The 13,252-nt window shown below is 36.6% G+C and overlaps 1 protein-coding gene and 1 long non-coding RNA gene across 3 annotated transcripts in view; one reads left to right on the top strand and one right to left on the bottom strand.

The window, feature by feature from the left end:
• Positions 1-10,506, bottom strand: part of LOC131679226 (G2/mitotic-specific cyclin-B3) — a 49,635-nt gene extending 39,129 nt beyond the window's left edge. Inside the window, exon 1 of the mRNA XM_058959911.1 lies at positions 10,351-10,506. The gene's annotated coding sequence lies outside the window, so the exon portion shown is untranslated. The remainder of the gene's footprint in view (positions 1-10,350) is intronic.
• On the top strand, positions 2,357-4,818 carry LOC131679246 (uncharacterized). 2 transcript variants are annotated; one of them, XR_009303815.1, is made up of 4 exons: positions 2,357-2,551; positions 2,623-2,985; positions 3,040-3,431; positions 4,423-4,818. It is a non-coding gene; the product is annotated as an uncharacterized LOC131679246 (long non-coding RNA). The 2 variants fall into 2 exon arrangements; XR_009303814.1 differs by having other exon boundaries at positions 2,357-2,561.
• Positions 10,507-13,252: the final 2,746 nt, after the last annotated feature.

Below are 13,252 nucleotides of genomic sequence, written 5' to 3'. Positions count from 1 at the left end.
AAAAACTTACGAAGAAAACTAACTAAATCTATATCATAATGCTAGTAGATTTCAATATAACGCGCTTTGTGGAAAATAGCGCAAGGAAAACAAGTTTTCGGGGAGAATCGTGAAAAGACTAATCCTAATCCTTTTCGATGAAACGAAGTGTTGGATGATTATTTCTCACACCACAGCCTCTACGTTATGAGGTTGAATTTCAGCAAATGAAATTCAATCATAATGACAAACTGGATTATTTTGTTGAACGTCTACGATCATAAGTTGTTCATTGTAGGTTTGGAGATCAACTGAGTTCACGTACAAAATATCTCTAATGCGACAGACATATGGATGAGATGATGAAAATTGGTCGCACACTTGAGTTTGTTAAAAGCTCGGGTTTAAGAACTAGGAAACAAGCCTACATCTGATTCGAAAGATATTTGTGAAAGAATGTTAAGTGTAACAGCTGTTCGGGAATCCATTCGGGGAATTACTCATGCTCTACTCTGAGTCATGCCGGTTATGTGCAAACTAGGACACTTCGTAAGATGTTGTAAGGCTAATCGGAAAAGATCCTCAAAGCAACTCGGAAAAAGACATACTTGGAGTTGAGCCATACATTAGTCTTAATCAAAACCGACACGCAACCAGGAAACAGGAAAATAATCGAGAAGTTCATGATGTTACAGAGAAGATCGAAATCCATTATTTGTTCCACCTAGAAGGAAAACAATCAATTGCGATTGACCTAGGTGGAGTCAAGAAAAAGTTCTTCGTAGGCACAGGTGCAATTGAACAACGAATTGAACGACTTTTATCGTTAAAATATCATTCGAATTTAAAGATATAACCCGCTTCCTCGCACATACTTAAAATAGGATATTTTCAAAAAATTAGATTATCTTCAAAGATAAATAACTTTATCCGAATACCTGACGAACAAAGGAAAAGAAAAGCGTTGGAAGATATCAAAGGAAAGGCTAAATATGCAAATATGATAGGCGATCATGTAGTTATTGAAAATAGCACCAACGAAACAAATTGGCAACAAATTTCATTCCATATGTATCCCATGCGTTGCTGAAAAGAACCGGACAAGATTGAATGTAAAAAATGGCAGCAGGAGTTGAGTAGGGCAGGCATGTAAATCATTAAAAAAGCAGGGTCAATACGGCTTTGAGACACCAAAATCCAAACTAAGAAGACTAGTTAATTGAACGAGTATTCAGTATATGAATGTAATTATAATTGAATAATAAAAGATTAAATTACTAATAAAACAAGGAAAACAAGTCTACAGATATGGTCAAGTAGGCTAAGAAATGGATTGTTTATAAATCATCATTCTGTGAGTCACTCTTGGTCGTATCTGACGTCTTGAGTCTGGGCTATTACACCAACAAACAATTATGCTGGATAGTGACCTATCCAGTTCTTGTTGAGCTTGTTCTCTCGTAATAAAGGCTTGCTCAGCTTTCGTTATTTGTTGGGCTGTTTATAGCATTCCTATTGAGAAAAATCTTTTGTGTGCATTCCTCTGTAATACCACAGACCCTAATAGATATTTGTTATGGAGTGTGTTTGTGTGCTATTTGTTAGAGATTATCTGCCCACTAGATGGCGCATCGGATCAAATATATGAAATTCGGAATATTACTGCTATTTCGTTGAAAGTCGCAGCAACGTGCGTCGTGTATTAGCTAGTGACTAAAACATTATAAATGTAATTGCTTCACTGAGAAATTATCATAATTAATTGCTTAGCTGAGAAACAGCTGAGGATCCGAATTGATCTACTTCCCCCTACCAATTGATTTGAGCTGTCGTAGACAAAGAAACACCGTGGAAAGCGTAATATTGACCGATGCGTTTTTATCATTATTTTAAAAAAAAATGATGTTTAATTTTTCTTTGAAAATTATAATGAGATTCTATTAAATTCACATTTTACACAAATAAATGAAATCGATATATCTACGTACTTTTAGGAAAGGGGGGGGGGGGTGCGTTAAATCTTGGTCTAGATGGTTTTTGAATTGTCCCTGTACATTTGCAATGGGATGAATTACTATGATGTAGCACTTGTTTGTTTGCGCTGAATTCAACAAATCAATATTAATTCGTCGAAAGGGCAAAAGTGTTTTTTGTAAACAAACTTGTTTCGCTCATTGAGTTCTTGTCGCTCGGTCTCACGTTCTCAGGCTTCCTGGTTGAAAACAATCCCATTTGATGTTGCCGTCTTTGTTTATTATTTTCCACCAGCTAGTGATGTAGTGTCTGTGTCATGTGACGTGTACGTACATGAACCGTAGAAAAGTCTATTAGTCTACTGCACACTGAACAAAAATGATTGCAATATAGCGTACACTGAACAAAAATTGTTGCGATATAGCATATGATTTGTCATTTGAACGACATAAAAACTCAATGTTGACGATTTCGAATGGCAATCATCTAAAAAATGGTGGATTCAAGATCGAATGACTTCATGTCTGTATTGGAATGAACAGTCTGTGATATTCGAAGGATAGACATAACGCCATATGAATTATTTGCACCCAAAAAAGTAAACGATGGTGCTTATTATTATCATCTCAACTAACAGTAGTTGATCATACGTGTTTCATCTGTTTCCAGTGTTTGGGCTGGCTCGAATGACAGTCATTTGAAGCGCTTCATGCGTTTGCGAGATAAGTTTTTTCATTATTTCTGTGCAGTCGCAAAAAGTCAGTTCGCGACATCAAAACGTGAAAATACTGCTGCTTGTCATCTTCAAGACTAACGTACCCTAGAAAAATTGCTTTGGAGCTGATTTCCTGGTATTGGGAGAGAAACTAGCGTCCGGATCAAAGGATTTATTTGCATATTTTCGAGCAATGCCACTGACATGGTGTCTTTCAACATACAGGGAATAGCCGTTATTTAGTGCAAATAACTGGTCAAAGCCATAGTATGCAAGGCAAAGAGGGAGTACTGGAAAGGGAGTGAAATATACAATAGGTAAAATGTTTCGTAAGTTTGTGCACAGCTAGTTTCACGATCATATTTTTTTAGGATGGATGCCAAATAGCTGTCAATTGATGACTATGTTGATCGAAACTATTATTCTGGTGAAATGGTGGCACTAACGATTCAATATCGTACGGGAATCACAGCCCTAGGAACCACGAGTCCTGAGAGATTGTAGTTACAGGTATTCCTATCCCAAGGTTTGGAAAATTTCCACGCGACCGGCACTAGGTGATGGCCAAATCTACTGGTTTCACATAGCCGTCTTAGTCCCTGAATCAGATTCGAGAGCTAGACGGATCGCATGATATGCAACATGAGGAGCCAATGTTCGATCTGCTTTGGTTCTATCCCGATGACCATGGCGGCTGAACTACATTGCCCCACAATGCTGATTACCTTTGGAAATGTACAATCAATTAAACAATCTGACGCAGGTATTTCAGTTTTATTATGGAAGGGTTCAATTTATAGCATTAAGCACTATTTACACTTATCCGATCCGTTTCAGTTCCGTACATGGACACCAATATTCTTTCATACAAATCAAAAGCGAGCATTCACACTTGTCCGGCACGGCACCGTCCCGGACAAGTGTGCTCACATTTGAAGCGTGTGAAATAATATTGACATTCGTGCACGGTACTGAACCGTTGCCAAAGCGGATCGGAAAGGTGTTACTTTGACTTTATCGTTATGTTGTTACAATATTCTCTGCACAAAAGTACACTAAAAAAATCCAAACGTTAATTCTATTTGTTTCAAACCGCTTAAAATTCATATGAAGAAGAAATGCTATTGTTATCGCGCGCGCACATACCTTCTATGTGTCAATTGTATAAACTATGTATGCACACACATAAGTTATATGTGCATATTGTTATAGAATGGGGTTTTATGTGCCTAATAATTATGAAATGTGAATGTAAGATTAATATTTCTTGTAAATACACACATTAGGTTTATGTGCCAGTAAATAGTGTCGTAAACGTATTCTTCCGCAATAGTGCAAAAATCTATACACCAATAGGCATAACGTTTACTTTTTTGAGTGTACTATGATTGTGGTTAATATACAGGTGGCATTCATGACACACGCCTGTTTACGAATATTTTGACGCATGAGAATTTTTTCAAAAAGACATCTGCAATGAGTTACTCTCTTTGTTTACTTTCTCTTTCGATTTTTACGGTGTCACTACAACGCTTTTCCCTTATTTTACAGTACAGATCGAAAGACGGTGGTTTTAAGTAGCATATTATGACCAGACTTGAGGGATAAATGTTAAAGTGACCGAATTATTAACAGAAGAGAAAGTAAACAAAGAGAGTAACTCATTGCAGATATGACTTTTTGAAAAAACGCTCAAGAATTGCGTCCCACTATTCATCATCTTGCTGTAATAGTGATTTATTTCCTCTTTTCAGAAAACACCAGCACCGCACAAACGTAAGAGATTCTGTGATGGACCAACGTTGCCGCAAGAGAACACTGGTAGCAATAGGTTTGTTCCAGTACCAGGAGAAACTGGAAGTACTCCGGAGAAAATCGTTCCTGTATTATCTTCTTTTCTTTTCCTTCTTCTGGTAGCAAATCGGAGTGAAAAGGAGCAAGAATTTTTTGTTCCGGAGCAACAGGGAGTGAGTTCCGTGTACTGGATCAGACCTAATCATTGTTAGCAGAAAGGAAACCACTCTTTTGCGCTCAAGCAAGAAACCAAGTCACCCAGCAATTTTTAAGTTTACCGTAAAACTTGAAGGCACTGAGCTAGATCAGCAACCTCCCGGTGCGATTGTTAAAAATCGATCAACGATCCAGTAGAATTACGCACTATGTCCGGAATTACAAATTCTGACTCATCAGAAAAATATCTTTAAAAAGGCACTAGCTCGGAAACGGTATCAATCCAAACTATGAAAAGTTTCGACTGACTCCGACGCAAATTCCGGAAACTTTTCTTCGTTGATTGCGCGAATATTATATTCTGGTACTGCTAGGTAAATTTCACATTGAAGAATAATTCCGTTGCTAGCTGCCATGATTCAGCATCGAGAGATAGAACCTATAGTCGAGATCGAACCAAGAGAGCAAGGCAAACCGTTGTCACTAAACGCCCTAGCACTAAACTAAAACAAGTTATATTACACATAAGACATAACTTTCTCCGTTAAAGGAAGGCAACAAATTTTTACCGTTAAATTTGAATACTGCGTAATTGTCTCCCTTCGTTTACTTTCGTAGTCACCGACGTTACGTAACATGTTTTAACTGAAGAATTTTTTTCGAAGACTCACGTACCGGGGGAGTAGCGATAATAAAAGTTGTGGTTCAGCCGGAAATGAACTGGATTTCTGGCTGGTTCCAGTTCGTATTCTGGCTCCAGCAACACAACCGATTCTAATTAGCCACTGAAGTCGGAATACGAACTGAAACCAGCCAGAATTCCGGTTCATTTCCGGCTGAGCTTAACTGGGTGCTAAAGCTGTAAGATTGTCATGATGACATTGGTAACGAAACTATATTAAGCAAAGTGTCAAAAGTTTGAATTCAATGTGAGGTTATTTTTTATACTACGGTAGCATGTTACAAGCATTTGGATTGTGTTTTGATGTTTTTAGAATATATTATTTTGATCAGTAGTTTTTAAGAAACCAATACAGTCGTGATTCGCTGGTTGGGCCACAGCCTTGTCCAACTAACGAATTTGATTCGCTAGTTGGACCGACTGACAAATGTCAAAAACTCTCCAAAGGAGATGTTGGCAGTGTAAATGCATCTGTTCACATCTCTAAATATTGTCAGATTGATTTTCAAAGTAAATTTGACACTAGATTTTGACGTTCAGATGCTTTTTAGTTGGACAATGGTCCAACTAGCGGAGGTCCAACTAAAAAGCGGTCCAGTTAAAAAGTGTCCAACCAGCGAATCACGACTGTAACAATAAATTACGTTTGCAAAATGCAATAAACTGTTTCAATAATAATTATATATGTACAACCAATTCCTTGATTTGAACTGATCTTCTGCTTAAAACCAAATATATATCGTCTTGTTCTTTGAGCAACTTTCATTCAACTTTTCAATGACATTTATGCTAAGAAATAATGGAAGTATTTCGATTTTCTGATTTGGTATATACGCTGAATATGGAGATGTCTTATCAAATTCGACGTTTTAGTTATTGTAAAGTTAATGTTAACATTCCAATCTTGATCGGTTGTTGCTTTGCAATGCGAAACTTTTGCTTCTATTTTCTGAATGTCTATCATTTGATACTTGCATACAAGGGTGGAAAGTAACTTGCAACAAAAATCAAAAGGCTGTCATCCAAAACACAACTGACAAATGTTAAAGGGCCGGGTCATATTGAATATCATTCGGAATAACGCTTCAGTTTTGGTACAGTGTATGATTTATCATATGAACGGCCTAAAAACTCGATGTTGACGATTTCGAATGGCAATCATTTAAAAAAAAGTGAATTCAAGATCGAATGACTTCATATTTGAATTGGAATGAACAGGTTGTCGATTTTCAAATGATAAACATAACTGTAAAGGAATTGATTGCACTCGAAAAAGTAAACGATGGCGTTGATAATCATCATTCCAAATCACAGCAGTTCATCATTCGTATTTCATCTGTTTTCAGTGCTCGGGCTGAACCAAATGACAATCATTTGATGCGCGCAATGCGATTGGGAGAAGTATTTCTTAGTTTTTTTTTCTCTTTACTAGTAACAGCATTTACTAAAATCACATCCGTTCACGAGAGCAAAAAAATATTTGTAATTTTATTAGTGTTAACGATAACCTGGTAGTGTAAACTGTTTTTCAGGTCAAGAAAAATAACAAATATTGTTAATAGTGTTTACTGGAAAAATATATCCAGTTCAAACGATTTCTTTGTGCCCATTTTCGGACAATATCACTGGCATGGGGGTCTTGAGAGCATACAGGAAATCATCTGCGACGGTCTTGGAACTGCAAAAAGCAAACAACTGTGAAAGACGAGGCGAACGAAGTATTGAATAAGGTGTCAAAAAGACAAGAGGTAAAATGTTTGGCAAAGGTTTGTACACGGTCAGTTTCACGATCTGGTTAATCATTTTAGAATAGGACAGCGTTCATCGGATGCCAACTCTCTGTTAATTGGTGCCTACATCAATTGTGACGCCGAAATGGCCATTAAGTTTTGATATCCCAGTAAGAGCACAATGGATATCATTGGGAACTACTGGTTCCGAAATATTACGGAGGTATATGGCTTCCACAACGAGTAGTTACGTGTGGCAACCCAAAAGTCTGGAAAATTTTCACGGGCCTGCTCGATTCTTGTTTTCAAGGTGGTCTCAGTCCCGCAATCAATACACTGAATTTTTGCACATTCGGGAGTTGCAGGATATGCCACATGCCACATGAGGAACCGATATGCGATCGGATTTGGTTCTATCCCGATGACCGCGCCGGCTGGACTGTTGCCGCAGCTACATACGGAACGTGCCATATGCCATATATATTTAACCCAATATATTCCGAATCACTGTCGCGAGGAGAGGGATTTAAGAAGTATAGCTCCCATGCCTCCGCATAGCTCAATGTGGTCCTGATGTTCGTGTGCCAACAAAGTAAAAGATCATGGCATGTTCGGTGATAATAGTGAGAAAAAGAAATTGCACATGTCCCTCGAACAAGAAACTAATAATGTTCAAAGACAATCCAAAATTTAGTAAAATTACTCACTATACAAGACGTCCGGATTTCCAAACAAGATTTGATTGGATATTTGAAAACAGCGCATTCCCGTGGAGACCATTTTGAATAAACCTTTAGCAACTGGCGTCTCCTGCACCAACGACATATAAGTTCTTGACTTTGAAAAGCTCCGATGAATTCGAAACCAATGAAACCCTGGCCGAAGAAGTTGGTAGACCAGTGGACAAGTTATACCAGATGTGGCCAACTTTGTATCTATTGTTCGTGAATGGAAGCAGACATGCTCCGCTAGCATATTTCCTCTATTCAAAGAGCTTGGCGTAATAGGTTCTCCGAAACGAATGTGACTAAAACGTAGTATTGATTCAATCGAACAGCAATTTTCAAATATCAGCGGCTCGTATCAATTTGTCCATTTTTACAGAAAAAGTAACAAACCGTTGAGTTCCTATATATTAATCAACTTCCAAACGACAATGTCCTGGATTTATTTAAGCTTGAGAAGACGGATGTTTTTCTTATATATACGATGGTATCAAATACGACATCATCGCACAGCCATACAGTTTTAGGTGTACCTATGAATTGCCGTCTCTTATTACCGAGTAATTTTCAAAAAAATACTTGGTTGGAAATGAAGTAAATCCAAACTACGCTAAATCTCGACTGACTGAATGCATCCTACGGGTAATATCCTAAGTGGGAACAAACGAACTATACTGAAGGGAGCAACGGAACCGGGTATCACCTCAGACTATTTACTATTTAAACAGATTTGAACTAAAAATGTTGTATTTGTTTACCATATCTAGCCAAACATTTGAAAAGAACCCATCTGTCAAACGTAAAAATAGAGGAAATTATAAAAGGAGTTTTGAATTTGTTTCAAATTCATTATAATCTTATTTAAAAAATTGTTACTATTTTATTTCGTTTGATTGCGTTAGATGTATCTTACATTTGATTAATAACCGACAACAAATAAGTGTAGCATGGGATTTAACTTTAATAAATTTAATAGAATCGCATTCAAATGAATAGCTAAAGGCCAGTCAGCAGCTGACTTCATTCAGTAACATAAATTATGTAAAGCTACAAGGTGCAGTGTCGCGACTCGATTCATTATGATTGGCAACTATACTAAGCAAAATTTGGAATGCAAAAACCATCTTTTTATAGTACGGTAGCAAGTTTTAAGCATTTGATTTGTGTTTATGGATACGAATTTGTACAATGTAGGCTGCGATAATATGTGTGTCCTACTTAAGGGGAATTGTTTAAATACAAACTCACCGAAAAGCAGCTATTAGATACTATTTAGAGATGTTTTCAAAAGTTTATTATAATAGCCAATAGTTCTTAAATAAACCAATTAAAATAATATTCGTTTGCATCAATTTCATCACGAAGTATATAAAAACAAATTCCTTTGAACTGATGGTCTACCTAAAACCAAAAAACTATCGACTTGCTGTTCGAGCAACTTTCATTCAATTTTTTGATGACATGCATGCGAAAAAATATTTGGTGTAGTTCGATTTTCTTATTTGCTATATAAATTAAACATGAAACTATCTGATCGAATGTGACGTTTTAGTTGTTGAAAAATAAATGATCACATTTCAAAACAGAATGATTGCTATTTCGAATTTTACAACTTTTGCTTTTATCTTTTGTATGCCTATCATTTGATGTTTGCATACAAAGACGAAAAGTTCCAAAACACAACTGCCAATTGTTAAAGGGCCAGGTCAACAAGAATATCATTCGATTTAACGCTATGGTTTTGGTACAGTGCAGAGTGGAGTTTCATGAAAAAATATGCGTTAACCCATTCATGCCCATGTTGTTTGCGGACAACAATGTTTGTAAACAGGTATAACTTTTGATTGAGGCGAGATTTGCTCACAAAAATAAGTAAGGCTCATTAATGTAATTATTGCCTTTAATTTGAGTATTAACATTTACAAGGATCAGCTCTAGAACTGAAGTTATTGCAATTAGTCTGATTGGATTCCGATGGAGCAGTGCTGCCAGGAACAGTTTACGTTGAGGACGGAAAATGATTTTTTCATATATCTTCGTTATGGTGCAATATTATTGAAAACTGATAAATCTTATCAATTTAGGCTGTCGTTGGCTACATTTTCCACGTAATTGGGCTATTGTAGTTATTCTAGGAGAATTGTATTGAGCATTAGAAGGTAAAAATTGACCAGCTTCTAGCACTGCCGTGGAAGCACCTATCTTTATGAAAATAGGCTTTTAGTGTTTCTTGACCCCACCGTTTGCAAGGAAAAATAGTTTTGAAACCCTACATGCACTAGAAAAAGTTGGGCATGAAAGGGTTAATCAAAATAAAAGTTTGTTTACAAATCTTATTCGCCCTTTTGTAAATTTAATATGGAAATATTTATGGCTGCCGGTTCATTTTACTCACTGTTCCTTACCTACTAGCCTGATGTGATATACACTCAAATAACTTTTTACGCGCTGTTTGCAACAATTACTCTTGCGATGATTTTCAGACTGATTAATGTTCTGTTAGGTATCCCCGCGTAAAAACCCTATTGAACTCAGTTCGTGAAAGTTTATCTGCATGCATTTGATAATAATGACTATTATTACTATTTAACTCACCGTAAACACTATCCTCCAAAAATATGAAACGTTGTTGTTGTTACACTTCCGTAAATTAAGAAAATAAACAATGATTATTCACCGGCTCGGACAGCTTTTCACGTTAGATGTTCGCGCTATTCAATCCACAACTTACAAGTTTCCTTCAAATTTGACATAACGATATACGCAAGATAAAATAATTAGGTGCGATTATTCAGTTCTTATCGTTTTTATGATTTTTGAGAGAAAGCGTTGGCATTCGCAGCGTTCGCAGCAGCTATAGCGGATAACGAACGTTCTCTATTGAGCAAAACATGCCATGTTATATAGCGTTGCTTCTCGAGGCTCCGCACGACCAGCGCTCTTCTTAACTGTTTACAATACCACAAACTCTGTGAACAGTAACAACAGTAAACAACAAATGCACCAAAGTACAAGTACACCAGAGCAAACAGGAAGAAAATCGTTCATACATTTCTCTTTTTTCTTGAACTAGTAGCAAACCTGAACACAAATAAAGTTGCTCCGGAGCAACTGGGAGAAGCACTAGTGTGTACTGGAAGAGCCTAATTGACTTATTTGATGTCTAGGACAACACAATTGCAATTTTCATGAACATATATGTATATATATTTTGTTTTTCTTTTGTTCGTTCTATCGTTCGTCTTACGTGGCCTCTCTTTTTGCTTCACATTCATATAGTTCAAATCCTAATAAATAAAAATTATACACGAACTTTAACCCATATAGTGCAACGATTACACATATTGTGTAGATGATACCCTGAACAGATCGTTAGGCTCTTGAATCATCAGATGTTTATTAGGGATAGTGATGTCTTTTTTACTCGATTAACGCAAATAATCGATTAATTTCTAAAATAATCGAAAAATCAATAATCGATTACAAGCTTTCGGTATAATCGAGCAAATCGAGTAGCTGCTATCAATTAATCGAGAGCATAATTAATGAAGGGTGGCATTGAAAATGAAAGTCGCAGGGCAAAAAAATATGACCTAAATTCTCCCAATTTTTCAAAATGTGTCGAACGACCTTTTTTTTTTTTTTTGGTTGACAAACTAGGATTTACTAAGTAATCGATTATTGTTTTAATCGATTATATTGGTCGATTAATCGAATAAATTAATCAAGCTCTCAAAATTTATTCGATTAACGGATAATCGATTATTTGCAAAAATCAGACATCACTAATTAGGGAATGGACTGGCTGCATTTGACGTTCGATTTTTTAGTATTTGCATGTCTTGTCTCAGGTTCATGCCATTCCAGTCCAAGATGGAGAGAAAGGTGGGAACATTTGATACTTTTTAGTGTATTAGTATTATACTTGCAAAATTAAGCATGGCGGCCGGGGTCCTTGAACATCCGAACGAGCATCCTGATTCTTTGGCGTACGATGAAAAGTGAGAAAAAGCCGAGCTTCACCTCGGACCAACCGATTAGAACACTTACGGACGCTTTTTACCTAAAAAACCGATTATATTAACTATGACCGAACCAAAATAAAACTTATGGTAACAGAAAGGCCCACTACGTCATTTATTTCTCGACAAACATATGATTACGGCTTAAAAGCCAACTGTCAAAATTCTCTTTGAAAGGAAATTCCGGAAAATTGTATCCGTCTTGATTCCGGTCGAGCTCTGCATGTAACGCTTGTTTTGCTCAATATAGGTGGAAGCAGTTTCCGTCAAAATTTGACGAAGAATATTTAATATATTTCGTTTCTTTCGCTTTGTTATGAATGTCAAGGGTTAGAGCCGGACAGTAAAATGCGCAACAGTCGGCTGCAGGCAACAATATTATTGTAGAGACAGTGTCGAAAAAATGATAAGTTTACCAGTTTGAATAAATTATTTTTTCGTTCGTAGTGTAAAAAAACACCGTTCGTTTGTGTATAATTCGAAATATGTTGGAATAACGAATAATAAACGAAGCTATATTTTCGTTTTAAAAATAGTGCTGATGTGATACTCAGAACATTCCATTCATTTCGTATTTGCAATCAAGATTGTTTTGAGAAACTACTCAGGGTTTTTAGTCGGTGAGTGTTTTTCAATCAATTGTTCGTGCTAATTCTGCATGTAGCTTGTGTATATAACGCTTCTTAGATAAATTATCAACATTTTAGCTATGAATTGAATTCTATTTTTGTTAAATCGGACAAACAAGTAGTTTTCTTTTACGCCCACCAGCGTGCTGTGCCCAATATTAATCTTGTATACGCCAAACGATGTATAAGCAATTTATGTATACTAATACTAAAAAATCGCTCTTGGTTATTGTAAATAGAGCATGTAAAAATAAAGTTATAAAATTTTACTAATTGTATTTTTAGACAATATGTTGCATTCTACATAGTTTTGAATAAGGACAAGTAATATAAATATTCTTTTAGTAATAAATGCTTTCTATTTCAGATACAACTTTTGCAATCGATTCGTTAACAATACCTCAAGCATACGTATGCAACTTTACGCTTGACATATCACAGATCAACTCCACAGCACAGAAATGACGTACGCTCAACCATCTATTCCGACCTGTTTGGCCCATTTGATCTTGGCTGGTGTTACGGGCTGGTCCCTAAAGCATGTTCCCATTAGTACTGCCAATACTTCAACCGTTGATGGTTCAGTGCCGTTCATGCTCATCCTATTGGTGTTCCTATTTTGCCACAGTTTGTTGGGAATCTTCCGCTACAGTCACCCGGACCCGCACAACCATCTGCGCAAGTTGTATGAGTTATCGGTTCTAGTTGCCACAGTTTGTCCACTTCCATTACTGAACACACAACTGTACCTCAAATATCAAATCAACGAATCACAACTGTGGACTTACAGTTATTTACTAACGAGTATTCTAATACCAACTGTAGCCGGTTTCATGTATTCCGAGC

The sequence above is a fragment of the Topomyia yanbarensis genome, chromosome 1 (genome assembly GCF_030247195.1).
Source record: "Topomyia yanbarensis strain Yona2022 chromosome 1, ASM3024719v1, whole genome shotgun sequence".
Lineage (NCBI taxonomy): Eukaryota > Metazoa > Arthropoda > Insecta > Diptera > Culicidae > Topomyia > Topomyia yanbarensis.
Note: the sequence above shows the minus strand (reverse complement) of the source record. Positions and strands in the feature narration are given on the sequence as shown.